Source organism: Gossypium arboreum, chromosome 2, assembly GCF_025698485.1.
Source record: "Gossypium arboreum isolate Shixiya-1 chromosome 2, ASM2569848v2, whole genome shotgun sequence".
Lineage (NCBI taxonomy): Eukaryota > Viridiplantae > Streptophyta > Magnoliopsida > Malvales > Malvaceae > Gossypium > Gossypium arboreum.
The window spans coordinates 31,402,310-31,425,970 of NC_069071.1; the positions used below are offsets into that span (position 1 = coordinate 31,402,310).

General features: G+C 40.4%; 1 non-coding gene across 1 annotated transcript; it reads right to left on the minus strand.

Annotated features, from left to right (window-relative positions):
* Positions 1-23,138: 23,138 nt before the first annotated feature.
* LOC128289697 (small nucleolar RNA R71) lies at positions 23,139-23,245 on the minus strand. Its single transcript, XR_008279342.1, has one exon. It is a non-coding gene; the product is annotated as a small nucleolar RNA R71 (small nucleolar RNA).
* Positions 23,246-23,661: the final 416 nt, after the last annotated feature.

Genomic DNA, 23,661 nt, shown 5'->3' on the forward strand with positions numbered 1-23,661 from the left:
CCTTTCATCCATCTTTCTTTATTTTTCTTTCTCCAAACCAGTTCATTATTCCTTTCTCAACAAAGACTTTTGCCAAAAAGCCTCATATTTTAGTGATTAGGAATTAATATTTAGATCTATTTTCACGCACGTTTAAGTTAGATTCACAACGGATCTGGGGTAGGAAGGTATTTGGAACGTTCTTCAATGAGTAGATCTCTTTGTAAGTATTCAAACCTTCTTTCCATTTGTATCTTGTGGTTTAAGAAAAGCTGAAAACCCCTATATACACAGGGTGGCTGTCGACTAAGACTGAAAGGGTTTTTTGGTGTTATTTGGTTTGTTGGTGCTAATGAGGATTAAAGGCTACCGATCGAGGAGTGTGTGAAAATCTTAGATCATCGGAGTGACTAAATCTAGATCTAGTCATTAATTTCGGCAAAGGTATGAATTCTAGGGCCATTGTGGATGGTGGCCGAATATATAAGTGATGATAATAGGTAGTTTTTGATTTGGTTTAAATATTAACATGATCTAATCTATAAGCTGTTGATTATAGGAGAAATCGCGTAGGAGATCTCATCAAGGAATATCGCAAATCAGGTGTGTAACAAACCTTCTTTCGTAGCTTAACTCGATATTTGCCGAAATGCCAAAATTCTGGCATTTCGAGGACTTGTGAGCAAGCAAACACTCATTGGTTAGTTAGATTTGCTAAGTTGATGATGGGGGTCGTTGGAACAGGTAAGAGCACAAATTTAGCATCACGGTAAGTTGGGCCTCGAGGGGCTGAAATCGGGCCCAATGGGCTTTCGGGGCCATTTGGGTAAATTTGGTAAAAATTGGAATCTTGTCAGATTGTGCATTAATACGGCTAAGACCGTTATGGAAGGGCTAAATAGGCCTAGATGACTAATTGGGCTATGTAGGGCCCATTAAGGGTTTTTGGCCGAATAACTCGGTTTCGCTAAGAATGGGCTAGAATCACTATCGAAACACATGAAATTGTTAGTAACTGATAATGAACATGGAGAACCCTAATATTTGGTAAAATCACGAAATTACCCTTATAATATGAAAATGACTGTTTTGCCCTTAAGTATAAAGGACCATTATACCCCTAGGGTTTAATTATGAATTTGATGCATGAGATTTTGATATACATGATTTGACATGATATGCACATGATATGTATGATATGCACATGATAAATTCATATATGCATGGGTTGGGTTTTTATATGGATGGAGGAAGTGCAAAAGGGCTTTGCCCCAGTTTACCGAAAAGGGCTTTGCCCCAGTTTATTGAAAAGGTCTTTGCCCCAGTTATTAAAAGAGGCTAGGCCTTCAGATATATGATAAAGCAGCTATGCTACCAGTGGAGAGTTTGGTTGGGTGGGTTGAGTAGTCTCCCCAAATGGGCTTGCATTGGTTCATTGATGTTGCATGTATTATTGAATGGGCCTATGGGCCATATCGTTTACAGTAAAGGCTTCAGCCCAGTGATATGAATAATGAAAAGGCTTCGGCCCAGTGACATGAATAATGTAAAGGCTTCAGCCCAGTATATGCTGAGATTGAATTTGGGCTTAGGCCCAGTAGGCTGATATTGTTTTGTGCTCTAAAAGGGGCTTGTTGCACACTGAGTTTCCAAACTCACCCCCCTTTCTTAACCTTGCAGGTGAGCCTTGATGTGGGGGCTTGGAGCCGGAGGGGATTCAGAGTGGCCACGGTGATCGCTTTTGGGCTTTTGAAATAAGTGATTGGTTTTCTTTAGTTTACCTTATTTATTATTTATTTTTGGGTTGTAATAAGGCCATTTTAACTTTATTTTCTTTTTTGGGATTATTTTATTTTTAATAACTTTAAACTGGTTGATAATAATTCAAATGGGCTAGACTTAAGATGCGCTTTCAAAATGATACTTGTTTTCAAAATAACGCAACGTCACGATTATTCGATTTATCAAAGACATCTACTCAAATAAATTTCAACTCGTTATAACCAAGTGTGGCAATGGTTGTGGGCATGTCTAGGATTGGATCCAATCGAAGAGCTAGGTACTTAAGGAGCCTTCATGGCTCACCTCCTCTGTTATGGATTCCTACCTAGTGTAACACCCCGAACCCGAGACCGTTGCCGGTGTCGGACACGAGGGGTTAACAAGCCAAAACCACTTATGGCACCGACCAATTTGACATTCCCAGGCAAGCTGGAAAACTGCGTCGCTGTCGCCTTAAAAAGCATATCTCGAGTTTCACAACTCGGAAACTGATTCCGTAAATTTTCCATGAATTTAGACTCATATATCCATCCATGGATTTATTTCTAGAATTTTTTGTCGGGCCAATTGGTACAGTTTATTAGTTAAAGTCACCCATGTTACAGGGTCGACTACACTGACCTTCGCGTGTTACAACTTGAATATCTCTCTGTACAGTTTTTCAATACTGATTCCGTTTATTTCTAATGAAACTACACTCAAAAAGGAATCTGAAAATATAAGGCATGACTTCTAATTCATTCTTGATAATTTATGGTAAATTTTCAAAGTCGCGACAGGGGACCCAGAAACTGTTCTGGTCCTGTCTCACGAGAACTTTAATATCTCTCGGTATACTGTTCATATGATCGTTTCGTTACTTTCATATGAAAATAGACTTGTCAAGGTTCGATTGTATAATTTATTCACTATTTAACACCATTCCTACAAATTTTGGTGATTTTTCACATCCACGTCACTGCAGCTGGCAGCATCTGTTTTTAAGGTAGGCTTTACCTATATTGTAATTCCCATGGACCAACTATAGTCTAGTCATACTTAGGTCCACATATGATCATATTTAGCCATTCCAATGGCTGATCACGTGACCAACTCTCTCATTCCAAACCATAATCACATCATGAAACCAAATATAATTACAAACCACATATGGTCAAATTCCATACTCCACTTTTACGAACCATTTTCGCATGGCCGCACACATATACATCACAAAGTACTTAAAACAACCGAGGGTAGTCCTATACATGCCATATCCAAAACTCAACTAAAGGAGTACCAAAAAGGGCTTTGATAGTGTGGTTGACTTCAACTTCTATGATCCCGAATCCGATCGCTAACGAGCAAAATCTATAAACAGAGAAACAAAGAAACGGAGTAAGCAATTTATGCTTAGTAAGTTTCGAGCCATAATATACACACAACCAAAGCATAGCATTCAAGTAGCTAAACAATAATTCATATGCACAATTTCTCAAAGACATGCTTACTTCACAATCCCAACTCTCATGTTCATACACAAATAACGGCTTACTTAATGCCGATAGCTCATTTATCATTGGAGCGAATATTCATACGCACTTACTCATAGTGTGCAAAGCACACACAAAACAACCTTGTTGTTGGGAACTTCACAAGTGCATTAACTGAAAATTTTACAGCAAGCTTATAATTTTCAAATCACATACCTTCGGAGTTTAACCGGATATAGCTACTCGTTCAAACGCCTTCGGGACATAGCCCGGTTATGGTAACCCGACAAATGCCTTCGGACTTAACCCGGATATCACAACTTGCACATTGCCTTCGGCTTAGCCCGATATCATAGCTCGCACCATTGCCTTCGGGCTTAGCCCGATATCACAACTCGCACAATTACCTTGGGCTTAGCCCGATATCACAATTCGCACATTCATACACATCTTTGTTTCAATTTCATAACAAACTTTTATGCACAATTTACTTAATCAAGAATATCATTTCGGCTCAATGGCCACATACAAGGGCACAATTTCGATTGCTTATTACTTCGTTCAATCGAATCAAAATCTAAGTTTCGATACTCAAAACTTACCTCGGACGTGGTCGAACGATTTCGACGGCTATTCGACGACTTTTCCTTCCCTTATCGGATTTAGCTCCCTTTGCTCTTGAGCTTAATTTAACAAATAAATTGGTTTTATCATTTGAGCATCGAAGAGGAATTCAAGATACCTAACCAATATATATACTCATTAGGCATCAAAGTCGCATATGTACGAAATCATGAATTGAACTCAACACCTTAGTTAATATTCCTCTTAGCCAATTTTCTAAGCCAAGAATAGGCATCAATATGCTTGCCTCTAACCGAATGCATGCACACCATTTCCCTCATGTGGCGAACATACATGTCCATGTTGAGGCCAATTATACACTTAATACCACACAAAACAGCATACATTTTACTACTAACACATTACATATCGTAGCTCAATGCACATCTCTCATTTACTTCATAATCGAGACATCATCACAAGCAAATATACACCTTGAAATAGCATATATGTCATACCAATACATCGTGTGCAAACATATATACACATATAGATGCAAGGCCGAATTTCAAGGTGTTCACAACCATCCAAAACACAAATTTTAACTATCATGCAAGAAGCATCAACCATGCTCATGAGCATACCATGGCGAATACATCACACACCATACTCCTTTTAATTTTTGGTCATGGTTAAACAAAGGACTCAATGTCTTACTCAAGAATGCTAAAAGAAATTTCAAGAGTAGTCAATCCATCATTGCATGCATCATCAACAAGCTTCACATTTAGCATGCAATGGCTTTAACACAATATCAACCTTGGCCAAATACCATTTCCATGGCACAACAAGGATTTGAACCATGGGCTAACATGAACATCAAGTTAGCAACTAAAACATGCATGAATCTCATGACACAACCTCAAACATACCTTAATCTTGATGCAAGTATAGCCAAATCTCCTTCTAGATCTCTTCTAAACCAAAATGGAGCAAAATCCTCCTTCTTCCTTAGTTTTGGCTCAAAGAAAGGATGAACAAATTTTTTCTTTCCTTCTCTACAACTCACGGCAATGGGGGAAGATACCACACTCACACACATTTTTTTTTTCTTTTCTTACCCATACACCTTTGTTTATTATTTCTCCCTAATGCACCAACAAAACATGTTTCATGACATGTTTAGCCCATCCTCTCTTGCCATGGCCGACCACCACCTATAAAAAGGGGGTATTTGACATGCAAGTCCATTATTTTGCATGCATGCTTTAATTAGTCATCACACATTTCCCTATCATACTTTCAAAGTTTACTACTAGGTCCTTTCTAGTGAAATTCACCTTTATAACTCTGAATCAAATCATCAAAATGTCACACACAAATTAACACATATCATAGGCATCAAAATAAATTTTTAAATTATTTTTATGCCTCGGTTTTGTGGTCTCGAAACCACATTCTGACTAGGGTCAATTTTGGGTGTCACAACTCTCCCCACTTAAGAAATTTTCGTCCCAAAAATCTTACCGTAAATAGGGTTGGGTATCGCTCTTTCATAGAGTTCTCGGTTTCCCAAGTAGCTTCTTCTATCCCGTGTTTGAGCCATAACACTTTCACTAGCGGAACCCGCTTGTTTCGCAACTCTTTCACTTCACGTGCTAGGATACGAATCGGTTCTTCCTCATAACTCATATTGGCTTGAATTTCAACCTCGATGGACTAATCACGTGCGATGGATCGATCTATAGCGTCGAAGCATCGAAACATGAAAGACATCGTGAATCTTTTCAAGTTCGGGGCAAAATCAAGCGATACATGAATCGGGCCAACTCGTTCGGAGATTTCAGACGCCCAATGAATCTCGGGCTCAACTTGCCCTTACGGCCAAATCTGAGTATCTTTTTCCAAGGCGAAACTTTAAGAAACACTTTATCTCCCACCTGATACTCAATGTCTTTTCGTTTCAGATCCGCGTACGACTTCTGACGATCGGAGGCTATCTTCAGATTTTCACGGATTACTTTTACTTTCTGTTCAGCATCTTTAATCAAATCAACTCCGAAAATTTTACTTTTACCGAGCTCAGTCCAAAACAATGGTGTACGGCATTTACGACCGTACAAAGCCTCGTAAGGAGCCATCTTAATACTTGATTGAAAACTATTGTTGTAAGCGAATTCAATCAAAGGCAAATACCGTTCCCATGAACCACTGAACTCGAGGATGCAACATCTCAACATATCCTCAAGTATTTGAATTACCCGCTCGGATTGACCATCAGTTTGGGGGTGAAAGGCGGTGCTGAAATGCAACTTGGTACCCAAAGCTTCTTGCAACTTCTTCCAAAATCGCGAGGTAAATCTCGGATCTTTATGCGACACGATGGAAATAGGCACCCCATGTAAACTCACAATCTGAGAGACGTACAATTCGGCTAGTTTGTACATTGAAAAATCCGTACGTACCGGGACAAAGTGAGCTGACTTAGCCAATCTATCTACCACGACCCAAATCGCATCCTTCTTATTCACGACAATGGCGGTCCGGATACAAAGTCCATTGTGACTCGATCCCATTTCCACTCGGGTATCGTGATCGATCAAGTAATCTGAAGGCACTTGATGTTCCGCTTACTTGTTAACATATTAAACATCTCAAACAAAGTCGAAGATGTCTCGTTTCATACCATGCCACCAAAACCGACGTTTCAAATCGTTGTACATCTTCGTACTCTCCAGTGGATCGCCATTCGGCTACAATGGGCTTCGTTCGAATTATCGAAATAAGTTCCAAATTCTTTGGAACACACGACGACTTCAACCTCAAACAATCGTCATCATCGATTTGAAATTCCGAGTCCTTGTTCGAACACACTCAAATTTCCGTTTTGCAGCCAACTCATCGTCGACTTTTTGAGCTTCACGAATTTGACGTATCAATAATGGTTTGGCTTTCAATTCAGCTACTAACACATTGTCGGATCGAACGGACAAGTGCACATTCATCGCTCGTAAAGCGAATAATGATTTACGACTTAAGGCATCTGCAACCACATTCGCCTTTCCCGGGTGATAGTCAATGACCAGCTCATAATCCTTTAACAGCTCGAGCCAACGTCTTTGTCGCAGATTTAAGTCTCTTTGAGTCATCAAATATTTGAGACTTTTGTGATCCGAATACACATGGCACTTCTCACCAAATAAGTAGTGTCGCCATATCTTTAAGGCGAATCGATGGCGACCAATTCGAGATCATGGGTCGGATAATTTTTCTCATGTGGCTTTAATTGCCTCGACGCATAGGCCACAACTCGACCTTCTTGCATCAATACGCAACCTAACCCAAGTAGGAGGCGTCGCTATAGATGACAAACTCTTTGCCGATTCGGGTTGCACTAGAATTGGGGCTTCAATCAAATAAGTTTTCATTGATCGAAACTTTTCGACATTTCTCCGTCCATTCGAACTTAACATCCTTTTGGAGTAGCCGTCATTGGCGTGGCTATCGTTGAGAAACCTTTACAAATCGTCGGTAATAATCGGCAAGCCCCAAAAGCTTGAACCTCGTAATATTTCTGAGGCTTCCAATTAAGTATGGCTGAAATTTTGTTCGGTCGACTCGAATACCCGATCACGAGATACCACATGCCCCAAGAAGCTAACCTCTCTAACCGAACTCACACTTGTCAACTTAGCATATAATTGCTTATCCCGTAAAATTTGCAGCACTAACCTCAGGTGTTCAGCATGTTCGGTCTCATTTCTTGAATAGACCAAGATGTCATCAATGAACACGACTACGAACCGATCCAAATATGGTCTGAAGATCTGATTCATCAAATCCATAAATACCGCAGGGGCATTTGTAAGCCCAAACGGCATCACTAGGAACTCGTAGTGACCATATCTCGTTCTGAAGGTAGTCTTGGGTACGTCCGAATCTCGAATTCGCAACTGATAATAGCCCGATCTCAAATCTATTTTCGAGAACACTGAGGCTCCCTTCAATTGATCGAACAAATCGTCGATACGCGGTAACGGATATTTGTTCTTTATCGTCGCTTTATTAAGCTGACGATAGTCGATGCACAACCTCATGGTTCCATCCTTCTTTTTCACAAACAACACTGGCGCACCCCAAGGTGAAAAACTCGGACGAGCAAAACCTCTATCCACCAATTCTTGCAACTGAGCTTTCAACTCCTTTAATTCCGTTGGTTCCATACGATAAGGAGCTATCGAAATTGGAGTGGTACCAGGTACCAATTCGATGCCAAACTCTAATTCCCGAACAGGTGGTAAACTCGGCAATTCTTCAGGGAAAACATCCGGGTATTCACAAACTACTGGCACAGATTCGGGTTTCTTTTCTGACTCCTTGTCATTGAGCACATACGCAAGGTACGCTTCGCCCCTTTTCTTACATATTTCGGGCCAACATTGCCGATATTACATACCGGCAACCCCTTTAAGTCCGTAGACTCAACCCGAATTATCTCGTTATTCGCGACCTCGGATCGATAGTCTTGCTTTTGCAATTTACAACCGCATCGTGCATGGTCAACCAATCCAAACCAAGAATAACGTCGAATTCGTCGAACGGCAAAAGCATCAAGTCCGCCGGAAAACAAGAACCTCGAAATACTAGGGACTTTTCTTACACACTTTGTTGACAAGCACGTAATGACCCAAGGGTTTGACACCGAATTACAAACTCAAGAGACTCAATAGGCAAAGTCTTCTCGGATGCTAAGGTTTCGCATATATAAGAATGAGTAGAACCGGGGTCAATCAAAGCAATCACATTAGTATCGAAAAGAGTGAATGTACCGGTAATGACATCCGTGTGGCAAGATCCTCGTGTCGCAGATGGCATAAGTCCTAGCAGAGCACGAGCCTCGGGTCTTGTTGTAGCATCTCTTGACCCTCTCGACCGCCACTAGCGTTGCCGCATTTGGATGGCCTACCTCTAGCGGTGGTAGCACCGGGTTTCCACTCGACTTACATTTTGTTCAAGCAACCTCGGGCAATCCTTGATAAAATGGTCGGCCGATCCACACTTATAGCAGAGCGATCACGGAACCTCAGCTCCCGAATGCCATTTGCCACAATGCGACACTCGCTCTCTCTCGGCGATCATTTCCACTCTGGCGATCGAAGTGACTCGTGTGTCACAGGGGTCGATCGCGATCTCATCTAGAAAAGCCCGGCGCCTCTAGACCGGCTCACATCATCTCGAAATCTCTTGATGCTGTTGAAGAGACTTTCCGAGGACCTTTTCAAAATTCTCCGGTTCCCACATCAACTTTTGATTCTCCTTTCTAAGCTCTTGACTTTACAAGCTCGCTCAACAAGTATTACGAACTCTCGATTTCGAGAATGCCAACAAACATCCTTATATCATCATTCAGCCCATCCTCGAAGTGTTTACACATAATAGCTTCGGACGAAACACATTCCCGAGCGTATCTACTGAGTCTAACAAATTTTCGCTCATAGTCGATGAACGGACATAGAGCCTTGCTTAAGATCAAGAAATTCCTTTCGTTTTGGTCGATGAATCTCGATGATATACTTCTTTCGGAACTCGGTTTGGAAGAACTCCCAAGTTACTTGCTCTCTAGGCACAACAGAAGTCAGAGTACTCTACCAATAGTAGGCGGAATCGCGTAGCAAGGAGATAGTACACTTTAAGCACTCATCAAGTGTACAAGATAGCTCATCGAGCACCCGGATAGTGTTGTCCAACCAAAATTCAGCTTGCTCGGCATCGTCATCATCCGTAGCTTTAAATTCAGTGGCCCCATGTTTTCGAATCCTGTCGACTGGGGGCTTATTTGACCTTATTTGGTCAGTTACCAGAGGTATTGTAGGTGCGGGGGTTGCATTAGTCGGGAATGGAGGTTGTGGAACAGCCGTGTTAGTTCGAATGTATTGGTTGAACCAATCATTCATCACACTATAAATGGCTTGCCTAGCCTCATCATTCGGATTGCTGGCCATAGGTTGAGAGTCCGCCGGCGCTGTCCCTTACGCGGGAGCAGGCGCCACACTCTCCACATCATCAGCTATTGCTCGGTTGGGATCGGGATCCATTGCTATAAACAAACACAAATTCAGATTGTCAGAAATCACCACACTATCAATTTATCACTATATAGCATGTATAGCTAGACCCCAAACATATCACGATAGTCCTAGAATCGACTAAACCGTAGCTCTGATACCAATAAAATTGTAACACCCGAACCCGAGACCGTTGCGGTGTCGGACACGAGGTTAACAAGCCAAAACCACTTATGGCACCGACCAATTTGACATTCCCAGGCAAGCTGGAAAACTGCGTCGCTGTCGCCTTAAAAAGCATATCTCGAGTTTCACAACTCGGAAACTGATTCCGTAAATTTTCCATGAATTTAGACTCATATATCCATCCATGGATTTATTTCTAGAATTTTTTGTCGGGCCAATTGGTACAGTTTATTAGTTAAAGTCACCCATGTTACAGGGGTCGACTACACTGACCTTCGCGTGTTACAACTTGAATATCTCTCTGTACAGTTTTTCAATACTGATTCCGTTTATTTCTAATGAAACTACACTCAAAAAGGAATCTGAAAATATAAGGCATGACTTCTAATTCATTCTTGATAATTTATGGTAAATTTTCAAAGTCGCGACAGGGGACCCAGAAACTGTTCTGGTCCTGTCTCACGAGAACTTTAATATCTCTCGGTATACTGTTCATATGATCGTTTCGTTACTTTCATATGAAAATAGACTCGTCAAGGTTCGATCGCATAATTTATTCACTATTTAACACCATTCCTACAAATTTTGGTGATTTTTCACATCCACGTCACTGCAGCTGGCAGCATCTATTTTTAAGGTAGGCTTTACCTATATTGTAATTCCCATGGACCAACTATAGTCTAGTCATACTTAGGTCCACATATGATCATATTTAGCCATTCCAATGGCTGATCACGTGACCAACTCTCTCATTCCAAACCATAATCACATCATGAAACCAAATATAATTACAAACCACATATGGTCAAATTCCATACTCCACTTTTACGAACCATTTTCGCATGGCCGCACACATATACATCACAAAGTACTTAAAAACAACCGAGGGTAGTCCTATACATGCCATATCCAAAACTCAACTAAAGGAGTACCAAAAAGGGCTTTGATAGTGTGGTTGACTTCAACTTCTATGATCCCGAATCCGATCGCTAACGAGCAAAATCTATAAACAGAGAAACAAAGAAACGGAGTAAGCAATTTATGCTTAGTAAGTTTCGAGCCATAATATACACACAACCAAAGCATAGCATTCAAGTAGCTAAACAATAATTCATATGCACAATTTCTCAAAGACATGCTTACTTCACAATCCCAAGTCTCATGTTCATACACAAATAACGGCTTACTTAATGCCGATAGCTCATTTATCATTGGAGCGAATATTCATACGCACTTACTCATAGTGTGCAAAGCACACACAAAACATACCTTGTTGTTGGGAACTTCACAAGTGCATTAACTGAAAATTTTACAGCAAGCTTATAATTTTCAAATCACATACCTTCGAGTTTAACCGGATATAGCTACTGCGTTCAAACACCTTGGGACATAGCCCGGTTATGGTAACCCGCACAAATGCCTTCGGGACTTAACCCGGATATCACAACTCGCACAATTGCCTTTGGGCTTAGCCCGGATATCATAGCTCGCACCATTGCCTTTGGGCTTAGCCCGGATATCACAACTCGCACAATTGCCTTCGGGCTTAGCCCGGATATCACAATTCGCACATTCATACACATCTTTGTTTCAATTTCATAACAAACTTTTATGCACAATTTACTTAATCAAGAATATCATTTCGGCTCAATGGCCACATACAAGGGCACAATTTCGATTGCTTATTACTTCGTTCAATCGAATCAAAATCTAAGTTTCGATACTCGAAAACTTCCCTCGGACGTGGTCGAACGATTTCGACGGCTATTCGACGACTTTTTCCTTCCCCTTATCGGATTTAGCTCCCCTTTGCTCTTGAGCTTAATTTAACAAATAAATTGGTTTTATCATTTGAGCATCGAAAGAGGAATTCAAGATACCTAACCAATATATATACTCATTAGGCATCAAAGTCGCATATGTACGAAATCATGAATCGAACTCAACACCTTAGTTAATATTCCTCTTAGCCGAATTTTCTAAGCCAAGAATAGGCATCAATATGCTTGCCTCTAACCGAATGCATGCACACCAATTTCCCCTCATGTGGCCGAACATACATGTCCATGTTGAGGCCAATTATACACTTAATACCACACAAAAACAGCATACATTTTACTACTAACACATTACATATCGTAGCTCAATGCACATCTCTCATTTACTTCATAATCGAGACATCATCACAAGCAAATATACACCTTGAAATAGCATATATGTCATACCAATACATCGTGTCCAAACATATATACACATATAGATGCAAGGCCGAATTTCAAGGTGTTCACAACCATCCAAAACACAAATTTTAACTATCATGCAAGAAGCATAAACCATGCTCATGAGCATACCATGGCCGAATACATCACACACCATACTCCTTTTAATTTTTGGTCATGGTTAAACAAAGGACTCAATGTCTTACTCAAGAATGCTAAAAGAAATTTCAAGAGTAGTCAATCCATCATTGCATGCATCATCAACAAGCTTCACATTTAGCATGCAATGGCTTTAACACAATATCAACCTTGGCCAAATACCATTTCCATGGCACAACAAGGATTTGAACCATGGGCTAACATGAACATCAAGTTAGCAACTAAAACATGCATGAATCTCATGACACAACCTCAAACATACCTTAATCTTGATGCAAGTATAGCCAAATCTCCTTCTAGATCTCTTCTAAACCAAAATGGAGCAAAATCCTCCTTCTTCCTTAGTTTTGGCTCAAAGAAAGGATGAACAAATTTTTTCTTTCCTTCTCTACAACTCACGGCAATGGGGGAAGATACCACACTCACACACATTTTTTTTTTTTTCTTACCCATACACCTTTGTTTATTATTTCTCCCTAATGCACCAACAAAACATGTTTCATGACATGTTTAGCCCATCCTCTCTTGCCATGGCCGCCACCACCTATAAAAGGGGTATTTGACATGCAAGTCCATTATTTTGCATGCATGCTTTAATTAGTCATCACACATTTCCCTATCATACTTTCAAAGTTTACTACTAGGTCCTTTCTAGTGAAATTCACCTTTATAACTCTAAATCAAATCATCAAAATGTCACACACAAATTAACACATATCATAGGCATCAAAATAAATTTTTAAATTATTTTTATGCCTCGGTTTTGTGGTCCCAAAACCACATTCTGACTAGGGTCAATTTTGGGCTGTCACACCTAGTGCCTAGCTTTCATTCACTTGGTTAAACTTAACAAAAGTTGGTTTTAAAGAGCTAAAACGAAACGTGGATTTTTAACTTCAATGTGGCACGTCAGATTCGGCCATAACGTCTGGGCCGGGTTTGGGGTGTTAGATAACAAGTACAGACTAAGTGGATTTTTCCTTAGGTATTGTCTTAATTCAATAGATTTTCCCAAAAGCAATTCCCTAATTCCATTCTCTGTGAATTCTTAGTTTAGATAATTAGTTAGTTAAAACAAAGATAGTCATTACTAGTACTTTTGGTTCCCTTGGGTTCGACAATCCAGTCTTGCTAAAACTATACTACTATTCGATAGGTACACTTGCCTACATCGCTATAATAGTTAGTTTCAAGAACGATTAATTATAAATATTTAAAACCTATAACGAAATCACGCGATCAAGTTTTTGGCGCCGTTGCCGGGGAACTAAAATATTAGGAACACTCAATTTTTATTACTTTAGCCATTTATTTTTCTAGGAATCTAAGTTTATTTTTAATTTTATTCTAATTTACTAATTTTATTTTTCTTTCTTCTAGCAGGATTTTTATAGTTTATGACTAGAAGAAACCCGTTAGGACCACTACTTTTTGACGAAAGAATCGATTGCACAGTTCGCAGAAACCAAAGAGAAATAAGGCGAAGCCTAAGATACATAGGGTCAATTTTGGGCTGTCACAACTCTCCCCCACTTAAGAAATTTTCGTCCCGAAAATCTTACCGTAAATAGGGTTGGGTATCGCTCTTTCATAGAGTTCTCGGTTTCCCAAGTAGCTTCTTCTATCCGTGTTTGAGCCATAACACTTTCACTAGCGGAACCCGCTTGTTTCATAACTCTTTCACTTCACGTGCTAGGATACGAATCGGTTCTTCCTCATAACTCATATTGGCTTGAATTTCAACCTCGATGGACTAATCACGTGCGATGGATCGGATCTATAGCGTCAAGCATCGAAACATGAAAGACATCGTGAATCTTTTCAAGTTCGGGGCAAAATCAAACGATACGCGAATCGGGCCAACTCGTTCGGAGATTTCATGCGGCCCAATGAATCTCGGCTCAACTTGCCCTTACGGCCAAATCGAGTATCTTTTTCCAAGGCGAAACTTTAAGAAACACTTTATCTCCCACGATACTCAATGTCTTTTCGTTTCAGATCCGCGTCGACTTCGACGATCGGAGGCTATCTTGATTTTCACGGATTACTTTTACTTTCTGCTCAAATCTTTAATCAAATCAACTTCAAAATTTTACTTTTACCGAGCTCGGTCCAAAACAATGGTGTACGACATTTACGACCGTACAAAGCCTCGTGAGGAGCCATCTTAATACTTGATTGAAAACTATTGTTGTGCGAATTCAATCAAAGGCAAATACCGTTCCATGAACCATCGAACTCGAGGATGCAACATCTCAACATATCCTCAAGTATTTGAATTACCCGCTCGGATTGACCATCAGTTTGGGGGTGAAAGGCGGTGCTGAAATGCAACTTGGTACCCAAAGCTTCTTGCAACTTCTTCCAAAATCGCGAGGTAAATCTCGGATCTTTATCCGACACGATGGAAATAGGCACCCCATGTAAACTCACAATCTGAGAGACGTACAATTTGGCTAGTTTGTAGATTGAAAAATCCGTACGTACGGGGACAAAGTGAGCTGACTTAGCCAATCTATCTACCACGACCCAAATCGCATCCTTCTTATTCACTGACAATGGCAGTCCGGATACAAAGTCCATTGTGACTCGATCCCATTTCCACTCGGGTATCGTGATCGACTAAAGTAATCCTGAAGGCACTTGATGTTCCGCTTACTTGTTAACATATTAAACATCTCGAAACAAAGTCGAAGATGTCTCGTTTCATACCATGCCACCAAAACCGACGTTTTAAATAGTTGTACATCTTCGTACTCTCCAGGTGGACTGCCATTCGGCTACAATGGGCTTCATTCAGAATTATCGAAATAAGTTCCGAATTCTTTGGAACACACAGATGACTTCTGAACCTCAAACAATCGTCATCATCGATTTGAAATTCCGAGTCCTTGTTCGGAACACACTCAGCCCGTTTTGCAGCCAACTCATCGTCGACTTTTTGAGCTTCACAAATTTGACGTATCAATAATGGTTTGGCTTTCAATTCAGCTACTAACACATTGTCGGATCGAACGGACAAGTGCACATTCATCGCCCGTAAAGCGAATAATGATTTACGACTTAAGGCATCCGCAACCACATTCGCCTTTCCCGGGTGATAGTCAATGACCAGCTCATAATCCTTTAACAGCTCGAGCCAGCGTCTTTCTCGCAGATTTAAGTCTCTTTGAGTCATCAAATTTTTGAGACTTTTGTGATCCGAATACACCTGGCACTTCTCACCAAATAAGTAGTGTCGCCATATCTTTAAGGCGAATCGATGGCGACCAATTCGAGATCATGGGTCGGATAATTTTTCTCATGTGGCTTTAATTGCCTCGGCGCATAGGCCACAACTCGACCTTCTTGCATCAATACGCAACCTAACCCAAGTAGGGAGGCGTCGCTATAGATGACAAACTCTTTGCCGATTCGAGTTGCACTAGAATTGGGGCTTCATCAAATAAGTTTTCATTGATCGAAACTTTTCGACATTTCTCCGTCCATTCGAACTTAACATCCTTTTGGAGTAGCCGTCATTGGCGTGGCTATCGTTGAGAAACCTTTTACAAATCGTCGGTAATAACCTAAGAAGCCTCAAAAGCTCGAACCTCGATAATATTTCTGAGGCTTCTAATTAAGTATGGCTGAAATTTTGTTCGGTCAACTCGAATACCGATCTGAGATACCACATGCCCCAAGAAGCTAACCTCTCTAACCGAACTCACACTTGTTGAACTTAGCATATAATTGCTTATCCCGTAAAATTTGTAGCACTAACCTCAGGTGTTCAGCATGTTCGGTCTCATTTCTTAAATAGACCAAGATGTCATCAATGAACACGACTACGAACCGATCCAAATATGGTCTGAAGATCCGATTCATCAAATCCATAAATACCGCAGGGGCATTTGTAAGCCCAAACGGCATCACTAGGAACTCGTAGTGACCATATCTCGCTCTGCAGCGGTCTTGGGTACGTCCAATCTCGAATTCATAATCGATAATAGCCCGATCTCAAATCTATTTTCGAGAACACCGAGGCTCCCTCAGTTGTTCGAACAAATCATCGATCTGTGATAACGGATATTTGTTCTTTATCGTCGCTTTATTAAGTCGACGATAGTCGATGCACAACCTCATGGTTCCATCCTTCTTTTCACAAACAACACCGGCGCACCCAAGGTGAAAAACTCGACGAGCAAAACCTCTATCCACCAATTCTTGCAACCGAGCTTTCAACTCCTTTAATTCCGTTGGTGCCATACGATAAGGAGCTATCGAAATTGGAGTGGTACCAGGTACCAATTCGATGCCAAACTCTAATTCCCGAACAGGTGGTAAACCCGGCAATTCTTCAGGGAAAACATCCGGGTATTCACAAACCACTGGCACAGATTCGGGTTTCTTTTCTGACTCCTTGTCATCGAGCACATACGCAAGGTACGCCGCACCCTTTTCTTACATATTTCGGGCCAACATTGCGATATTACATATGGCAACCCCTTTAAGTCCGTAGACTCAACCCGAATTACCTCGTTATTCGCACCTCGGATCGATAGTCTTGCTTTTGCAATTTACAACCGCATAGTGCATGGTCAACCAATCCAAACCAAGAATAACGTCGAATTAAATCGAGCGGCAAAAGCATCAAGTCCGCCGGAAAACAAGAACCTTGAAATACTAGGGACTTTTCTTACACACTTTGTTGACAAGCACGTAATGACCCAAGGGTTTGACACCAATTACAAACTCGAGAGACTCAATAGGCAAAGTCTTCTTTGGATGCTAAGGTTTCGCATATATAAGAATGAGTAGAACCGGGGTCAATCAAAGCAATCACATTAGTATCAAAAAGAGTGAATGTACCGGTAATGACATCCGGTGAGGCAAAGATCCTCGCGTCTTGGCGTATGGCATAAGTCCTAGCAGAGCACGAGCCTCGGGTCTTGTTGTAGCATCTCTTGACCCTCTCGACCGCCACTAGCGTTGCCGCATTTGGATGGCCTACCTCTAGCGGTGGTAGCACCCGGTTTCCACTCGACTTACATTTTGTTCAAGCAACCTCGGGCAATCCTTGATAAAATGGTCGGCCGATCCACACTTATAGCGAGAGCGATCACGGAACCTCAGACTCCCGAATGCCATTTGCCACAATGCAGACACTCCGCTCTCTCTCGGCGATCATTTCCACTACTGGCGATCGAAGTGACTCGTGTGGTCACAGGGGGTCGATCGCGATCTCATCTAGAAAAGCCCGAAGCGCCTCTAGACCGGCTCACATCATCTCGAAATCTCTTCGATGCCTGTTGAAGAGACTTTCCCGAGGACCTTTTTCAAAATTCTCCAGTTCCCACATCAACTTTTTGATTCTCCTTTCTAAGCTCTTCGGCTTTACAAGCTCGCTCAACAAGTATTACGAACTCTCGTATTTCGAGAATGCCAACAAACATCCTTATATCATCATTCAGCCCATCCTCGAAGCGTTCACACATAATAGCTTCGGACGAAACACATTCCCGAGCGTATCTACTGAGTCTAACAAATTTTCGCTCATAGTCAGTAACGGACATAGAGCCTTGCTTAAGATCAAGAAATTCCTTTCGTTTTTGGTCGATGAATCTCTGACTGATATACTTCTTTCGGAACTCGGTTTGGAAGAACTCCCAAGTTACTTGCTCTCTAGGCACAACAGAAGTCAGAGTACTCTACCAATAGTAGGCGGAATCGCGTAGCAAGGAGATAGTACACTTTAAGCACTCATCAGGTGTAAAAGATAGCTCATCGAGCACCCGGATAGTGTTGTCCAACCAAAATTCAGCTTGCTCGGCATCGTCATCATCCGTAGCTTTAAATTCAGTGGCCCCATGTTTTCGAATCCTGTCGACTGGGGGCTTATTTGACCTTATTTGGTCAGTTACCAGAGGTATTGTAGGTGCGGGGGTTGCATTAGTCGGGAATGGAGGTTGTGGAACAGCCGTGTTAGTTCGAATGTATTGGTTGAACCAATCATTCATCACACTATAAATGGCTTGCCTAGCCTCATCATTCGGATTGCTGGCCATAGGTTGAGAGTCCACCGCGCCTGTCCCTTACGCGGAGCAAGCGCCACACTCTCCACATCATCAGCTATTGCTCGGTTGGGATCGGGATCCATTGCTATAAACAAACACAAATTCAGATTGTCAGAAATCACCACACTATCAATTTATCACTATATGGCATGTATAGCTAGACCCCAAACATATCACGATAGTCCTAGAATCGACTAAACCGTAGCTCGATACCAATAAAATTGTAACACCCGAACCCGAGACCGTTGCGATTGTCGGACACGAGGTTAACAAGCCAAAACCACTTATGGCACCGACCAATTTGACATTCCAGGCAAGTTGGAAAACTGCGTCGTTGTCGCCTTAAAAAGCATATCTTGAGTTTCACAACTCAGAAACTGATTCTGTAAATTTTCCCTGAATTTAGACTCATATATCCATCCATGGATTTATTTCTAGAATTTTTGGTTAGGCCAATTGGTACAGTTTATTAGTTAAAATCACCCATGTTACAGGGGTCGACTACACTGACCTTCGCGCGTTACAACTTGAATATCTCTCTGTACAGGGTTTCAATACTGATGCCGTTTATTTCTAATGAAACTAGACTCAAAAGTAATCTGTACATATAAGGCATGACTTCTAATTCATTCTGGATAATTTATGGTAAATTTTCAAAGTCGCGACAGGGGACCCAGAAACCGTTCTGGTCCTGTCTCACGAGAACTTTAATATCTCTCGGTATACTGTTTATATGATCGTTTCGTTACTTTCATATGAAAATAGACTCGTCAAGGTTCGATCGCATAATTTATTCACTATTTAACACCATTCCTACAAATTTTGGTGATTTTTCACATCTACGTCACTGCAGCTGGCAGCATCTGTTTTTAAGGTAGGCTTTACCTATATTGTAATTCCCATGGACCAACTATAGTCTAGTCATACTTAGGTCCACATATGATCATATTTAGCCATTCCAATGGCTGATCACGTGACCAACTCTCTCATTCCAAACCATAATCACATCATGAAACCAAATATAATTACAAACCACATATGGTCAAATTCCATACTCCACTTTTACGAACCATTTTCGCATGGCCGCACACATATACATCACAAAGTACTTAAAAACAACCGAGGGTAGTCCTATACATGCCATATCCAAAACTCAACTAAAGGAGTACCAAAAAGGGCTTTGATAGTGTGGTTGACTTCAACTTCTATGATCCCGAATCCGATCGCTAACGAGCAAAATCTATAAACAGAGAAACAAAGAAACGGAGTAAGCAATTTATGCTTAGTAAGTTTGAGCCATAATATACACACAACCAAAGCATAGCATTCAAGTAGCTAAACAATAATTCATATGCACAATTTCTCAAAGACATGCTTACTTCACAATCCCAACTCTCATGTTCATACACAAATAACGGCTTACTTAATGCCGATAGCTCATTTATCATTGGAGCGAATATTCATACGCACTTACTCATAGTGTGCAAAGCACACACAAAACATACCTTGTTGTTGGGAACTTCACAAGTGCATTAACTGAAAATTTTACAGCAAGCTTATAATTTTCAAATCACATACCTTCGGAGTTTAACCAGATATAGCTACTCGTTCAAACGCCTTCGGGACATAGCCCGGTTATGGTAACCCGCACAAATGCCTTCGGGACTTAACCCGGATATCACAACTCGCACAATTGCCTTCGGGCTTAGCCCGGATATCATAGCTCGCACCATTGCCTTTGGGCTTAGCCCGGATATCACAACTCGCACAATTGCCTTCGGGCTTAGCTCGGATATCACAATTCGCACATTCATACACATCTTTGTTTCAATTTCATAACAAACTTTTATGCACAATTTACTTAATCAAGAATATCATTTCGGCTCAATGGCCACATACAAGGGCACAATTTCGATTGCTTATTACTTCGTTCAATCGAATCAAAATCTAAGTTTCGATACTCGAAAACTTACCTCGGACGTGGTCGAACGATTTCGACGGCTATTCGACGACTTTTTCCTTCCCCTTATCGGATTTAGCTCCCCTTTGCTCTTGAGCTTAATTTAACAAATAAATTGGTTTTATCATTTGAGCATCGAAAGAGGAATTCAAGATACCTAACCAATATATATACTCATTAGGCATCAAAGTCGCATATGTACGAAATCATGAATCGAACTCAACACCTTAGTTAATATTCCTCTTAGCCGAATTTTCTAAGCCAAGAATAGGCATCAATATGCTTGCCTCTAACCGAATGCATGCACACCATTTCCCCTCATGTGGCCGAACATACATGTCCATGTTGAGGCCAATTATACACTAATACCACACAAAAACAGCATACATTTTACTACTAACACATTACATATCGTAGCTCAATGCACATCTCTCATTTACTTCATAATCGAGACATCATCACAAGCAAATATACACCTTGAAATAGCATATATGTCATACCAATACATCGTGTGCAAACATATATACACATATAGATGCAAGGCCGAATTTCAAGGTGTTCACAACCATCCAAAACACAAATTTTAACTATCATGCAAGAAGCATAAACCATGCTCATGAGCATACCATGGCCGAATACATCACACACCATACTCCTTTTAATTTTTGGTCATGGTTAAACAAAGGACTCAATGTCTTACTCAAGAATGCTAAAAGAAATTTCAAGAGTAGTCAATCCATCATTGCATGCATCATCAACAAGCTTCACATTTAGCATGCAATGGCTTTAACACAATATCAACCTTGGCCAAATACCATTTCCATGGCACAACAAGGATTTGAACCATGGGCTAACATGAACATCAAGTTAGCAACTAAAACATGCATGAATCTCATGACACAACCTCAAACATACCTTAATCTTGATGCAAGTATAGCCAAATCTCCTTCTAGATCTCTTCTAAACCAAAAATGGAGCAAAAATCCCTCCTTCTTCCTTAGTTTTGGCTCAAAGAAAGGATGAACAAATTTTTTTCTTTCCTTCTCTACAACTCACGGCAATGGGGGGGAAGATACCACACTCACACACATTTTTTTTTCTTTTCTTACCCATACACCTTTGTTTATTATTTCTCCCTAATGCACCAACAAAACATGTTTCATGACATGTTTAGCCCATCCTCTCTTGCCATGGCCGGCCACCACCTATAAAAAGGGGGTATTTGACATGCAAGTCCATTATTTTGCATGCATGCTTTAATTAGTCATCACACATTTCCCTATCATACTTTCAAAGTTTACTACTAGGTCCTTTCTAGTGAAATTCACCTTTATAACTCTAAATCAAATCATCAAAATATCACACACAAATTAACACATATCATAGGCATCAAAATAAATTTTTAAATTATTTTTATGCCTCGGTTTTGTGGTCCCAAAACCACATTCTGATTAGGGTCAATTTTGGGCTGTCACACCTAGTGCCTAGCTTTCATTCACTTGGTTAAACTTAACAAAAGTTGGTTTTAAAGAGCTAAAACGAAACGTGGATTTTTAACTTCAATGTGGCACGTCAGATTCGGCCATAACGTCTGGGCCGGGTTTGGGGTGTTACATAACAAGTACAGTCTAAGTGGATTTTTCCTTAGGTATTATCTTAATTCAATAGATTTTCCCAAAAGCAATTCCCTAATTCCATTCTCTGTGAATTCTTAGTTTAGATAATTAGTTAGTTAAAACAAAAACCTCTTTATTCTTAGGCTAGATAATAAAAAGATAGTCATTACTAGTACTTTTGGTTCCCTTGGGTTCGACAATCCAGTCTTGCTAAAACTATACTACTATTCGATAGGTACACTTGCCTACATCGCTATAATAGTTAGTTTCAAACACTTGCCTACATCGCTATAATAGTTAGTTTCAAGAACGATTAATTATAAATATTTAAAACCTATAACGAAATCACGCGATCAAGTTTTTGGCGCCGTTCTTGGGAACTAAAATATTAGGAACACTCAATTTTATTACTTTAGCCATTTATTTTCTAGGAATCTAAGTTTATTTTAATTTTATTCTAATTTACTAATTTTATTTTTCTTTCTTCTAGTAGGATTTTTATAGTTTATGACTAGAAGAAACCCGTTAGGACCACTACTTTTTGACGAAAAAATCGATTGCACAGTTCGCAGAAACCAAAGAGAAATAAGGCGAAGCCTAAGATACATAGAGAACAAGCAAGAAGACGATACTCAACCCCAAATCGAAGAGATGGCTGAAAACCAAGATAATCAGCTACCTCCTACAATTGCGGCTAATCAAAATCTTGCTCCACGCAATATATATGATTATGCTAAACCTTCTTTAGCAGGAACTGAATCGAGCATAGTTAGACCTGTTGTAGCTGCAAATACTTTTGAACTAAAACCTAACACTATTCAAATGATACAACAATTTGTTCAGTTTGATGGTTTGCAGGATGAGGATCCCAACGCTCATTTAGCCAACTTCTTAGAACTATACGATACATTTAAAATCAATGGTGTTTCTGATGATGCCATTCGTCTTCAGTTATTCCCTTTTTCGTTGAGGAACAAAGCTAAACAGTGGTTGAACTCATTACTATGAGGGTCAATCACTACTTGGGAACAAATGACCGAAAAATTTCTATTAAAATATTTTTTGCCGGCTAAAACGGCTAAATTACGTAATGATATCTCTTCTTTTGTGCAGATGGATTTAGAAACACTCTACGATGCATGGGAGAGATACAAGGACCTTTTGAGAAGGTGCCCTCACCATGAGTTACCGCTTTGGCTTCAAGTTCAAACATTCCATAATGGCGTGAATCCTTCAACTCGGCAAATGGTTGAAGCAGCTGGCGAAACCATCAATAATAAAACACCTGAAGATGCTTATGAGTTCATAGAGTAGATGTCATTAAATAACTATCGGTGGCAAGTTATAAGGAAAAAGCCAACGAAAACAACTGGTGTTTATAACGTCGATTCGGTCACCATGCCCTCTAATCAGGTAGAACTTTTGAATAAGAAAATTGATGGTTTTCTTAGTTCTTCATAGATTCACCCAGTAATGCAGTACGAAGCAAGTGGTGGTGGAACAAGCCATTCGGAATACCAACCTTATTGCCACAACATCGATAACGAGCAATTAAATTACATAGGTAATAATCCTCGACCTCAAAACAATCTATATAGTAACA